Source organism: Arachis hypogaea, chromosome 16 (assembly GCF_003086295.3).
Source record: "Arachis hypogaea cultivar Tifrunner chromosome 16, arahy.Tifrunner.gnm2.J5K5, whole genome shotgun sequence".
Taxonomy (NCBI): domain Eukaryota; kingdom Viridiplantae; phylum Streptophyta; class Magnoliopsida; order Fabales; family Fabaceae; genus Arachis; species Arachis hypogaea.
In genome coordinates this window covers 94,318,810-94,322,669 of record NC_092051.1, presented here as the reverse complement: position 1 = coordinate 94,322,669, position 3,860 = coordinate 94,318,810, and the positions used below count along the sequence as shown (strand labels likewise).

The 3,860-nt window shown below is 39.5% G+C and overlaps 1 non-coding gene across 1 annotated transcript; it reads left to right on the top strand.

Moving 5' to 3' along the window:
* Nucleotides 1-618: 618 nt before the first annotated feature.
* On the top strand, nt 619-722 carry LOC112759938 (small nucleolar RNA R71). Its single transcript, XR_003180400.1, has one exon. It is a non-coding gene; the product is annotated as a small nucleolar RNA R71 (small nucleolar RNA).
* Nucleotides 723-3,860: the final 3,138 nt, after the last annotated feature.

Below are 3,860 nucleotides of genomic sequence, written 5' to 3'. Positions count from 1 at the left end.
GCCAGCATTCCTTCTATCCTGTTTAATTGATCTTGAAATTGTTGGTTCGGATTGGGTTGGGTAGGTTGATTATTTTGGCCATGATATGATGGTTGGGAGTAAGTGTTTTGTGTGGCTTGGTATGATCTTTGGTTGGAGTTTTGGTATGTGGACTTGTTATGTTGGTTTTGCTGGTTTCCCCACCGAAAGTTTGGGTGGTTTTTCCAGCCTGGGTTGTAAGTGTTGGAATATGGATCATATGGTTGCCTTTGTTGATTTCCTACATAATTGGCCTCTTCCCAATCACCTCCTTCAGTGCTTACTTCCTCTTGATCTTGTGTGTGTATTGCAGCCACTTGCTTTGTTTCTAATTTCCTGGTGAGCTCTGCTAGTTGCTTGGCAAACACCTTGTTTTGGGCTAAGATTGTATCAACATGGTTCAGCTCCATAACTCCCTTAGTGTTGTGTCTCTCTGAAGCATAGTAGTACTCATTCTCAGCCACTGTCTCAATCACTTCAATGGCTTCTTCCACAGTCTTTTTCCTATTCAATGAACCTCCTGATGAATGGTCTACAGCCTTCCTTGATTCATAAGAAAGTCCATCATAGAAAATATGCAATTGCACCCAGTCATGGAACATGTCTGGTGGGCATTTCCTTGTCAAATCCTTGAACCTCTCCCATGCCTCGTAGAGAGTTTCACCATCTTGTTGTCTAAAAGTCTGAACCTCAGATCGAAGCCTATTGACCTTTTGTGGGGGGTAGAAACGTGCCAGAAACTTGCTTTCCACTTCATCCCAGGTTGTTAGGCTCCCCCTTGGGAATGATTCCAGCCACTTAGCTGCCTTATCCCTAAGTGAAAATGGGAACAAGAGCAGTCTATAGGTATCTTCCTGGACTCCATTGGACTTCACAGTGTCGCAAATTCTCAGGAATTTTGTGAGATGTTGGTTTGGATCTTCATTAGCATTCCCACCAAATGAACAATGATCCTCCACAAGTGATATTAGCTGTGGTTTGAGTTCAAAATTGTTGGCCTGAATGGGTGGTTTCTGAATGCTGCTACCACAATTCCCAGAGGTTGGGTTTATGTATGAACCAAGAACCCTCCTCTCGGGAATGGCATTGTTTCCATCAGCTCTCTCATGGTTGTGAACTTCTCTATCCATGTTGAGATCTAAAGCTTCCTCAAAATTGTCCTCAGATTCTCCTTCAGATTCTTCTTCTCCCAGTACTCTCTTCCCTCTTGCTTCCCTTCTAAGTTTATGAAGGGTCCGCTCTGGTTCGGTATAATGAGGAGTTGATGTCTCTCCTCTCCTACGTGTCATACAAGAACACAGCACAGGCAACAAACAAGTGAAATACTCTTGGTTAATGGAAGAGTATGGTTAGAGCAGTTGAGAAATTAATTCAAATAGTTAGTGAGTCAGTGAGTTAGTTGCTTGAATTTAAAGGCATAAAGAAAGAAAGCATGTAACAGAGTGCAGAAATTAAAATTCAACAAGTAACTTGAACTGAATTAACAAAGCAAGAAAAATGCTCAATCTAGTTAACTTCCAATTTGAGAATTGTCAATCGAAAACTAATCCCCGGCAACGGCGCCATAAACTTGATGTGCATAAACTTGATATGCTACGATTTAGGAAATTGCACGATCGGCAAAATTCCTTCCGGCAAGTGCACCGGTTATCGTCAAGTAAAAACTCACAATAGAGTGAGGTCGAATCCCACAAGGATTGGTTGAGTGAGCAATTCGGATTAGAAGTATGTTCTAGTTGAGCGGAATCAAGATTTAGATGAGAATTGCGGAATGTAAAATTGCATGAATTAAAGAGCGAGAAGCTAAATTGCTGAAATTAAAAGGGATGGGGGTGATTGCATGAATTTAATTGCAGAATGTAAAGAGAAAGTGGTAAATCAGGAATGGGGAGTTCATTGGGTGTTAGGAGATATTGAGATCTCCGAATCAAAATAACTTTTATCCCTTCCTCAACCAATGCATTCATTGAATTTTGCTTGGCAATCTTATATGATTGGATCACAATCCCTTGGCTCACCAATTCTCTCTAAAAACAAACAAATTCCCAATCCCTTGGTTTAAATGTTCATAAGAAGAGATGATGCTCGATCACTGATTATACCACACAGTTTCATGAACCACAATTTGGTAGGATTACATGTCACAATATCCATCCAAACCCCAATCCAATTCACTGTGGGAAAGCTTCTCTAGCATGAATCCTCCATTCCTTTCCCAAGGTTCCGAAGGATTCCAATTATGGGTAGTTTCTTTCCCAAGACAACTACCCAATGGAATTAGATCAAGAAGCTTTCTAACAAAATTCAAGAGAAAAGATTGAAGAAGAAGATAAAACTATTATTGATTCATTGAATTACAATAGAGCTCCCTAACCCAATGAAAGGGGTTTAGTGAGTCATAGCTCTGAATTCAATTACAAAACTAAAAGAAAATGATCCAAAGTTCTCCGTGTAAAAACCTCCCAACTAACTTAAATTCTATCCTATTTATACACTTTCTAAATTGAGCTTCTGTTGTGTTTCTTGGGCTTTGAGGCCTTTCCCTGATTTCCTTTTGCTTTGGGTTTATGGTCCATAATCCTGATGAGGCTGTGATCCAATTCTGTAACATTCATTGAGCAAACTTAGTGATAAACAAGTAATGACACAAGACTCAACAAATTGAAGCTCCAGACTCATCAATTCTTCAGGCCCAATCCCATAAACCATGATATTCAATTGGGTTTCATACCATAATACGTTTAAGTTAATGTTTGTGCTCAAATGCTAACTTAAACTTCAATATATTTGGCCCAGAAACCCCTTTCAAAAAGTGGCGTTTAATTTGAAGTTTAAGTTTCAGTTTAAGGTTAAACTGAAACTTAAACGTGGAAATGGAAGAAAGCAACCCAGGAGTGTGAAATGTCGAACACGTTTAAGCTTCAGTTTAAGGTTAAACTGAAGCTTAAACGTGGAAATGAAGAAAACAACCCTGGAGGAGCAATTGGGTCGAACACGTTTAAGCTTCAGTTTAAGGTTAAACTGAAGCTTAAACGTGGAAATGAGAAAGCAACCCTGGAGGAGAGAAATAGTCGAACACGTTTAAGCTCCAGTTTAAGGTTAAACTGGAGCTTAAACGTGGAAATGCTCCTGGTGCCTTTCTTACTTCTGGCGTTTAACCTCCAGTTTAAGGTTAAACTGGAGGTTAAACGTGGAAATGCTTCCTGGTGAGAAATTGTGTCGAACACGTTTAAGCTCCAGTTTAAGGTTAAACTGGAGCTTAAACGTGGAAATGCTCCCTTGGTGAAATTCTCATTCTGGCGTTTAACTTCCAGTTTAAGGTTAAACTGGAGGTTAAACGCCAGTTCCAGCATTTCTTAGCCTTCATGATTCTGGCGTTTAAGCTCCAGTTTAGGCTTAAACTGGAACTTAAACGCCATTTCCAGCATTATATGGCTTGGTAGTTTAAGTTCCAGTTTAAGCTTAAACTGGAACTTAAACTCCACATGTGATATTCAAGCTTCCTTTATTGATTTTGTTGCTTCCTTGCCTAGCCTCTTCTTCCCTGAAATCATCCAAACAATTGCATCAAAGTCTTGCAAAATTTCATGAGAAATCTTCCATTCATAGCATTCAAGTAATATAACTAAAAACTCATGGAATTTGCATCAAAATCATACTGTTTGGATGGTTCATTGCTTTGTTATTCATTTAACCATTCTTGATTACTTTAAGCTCAAGAAAATGCATAAAACAACTAAAACTAACAAGAAAATGCTAGTGAAACTAGCCTAAGATGCCTTGGCATCAGTTGCCTGTTCATCTCTCTTGTCCACACGTGCGTGTCCATGATGCGTATGCGT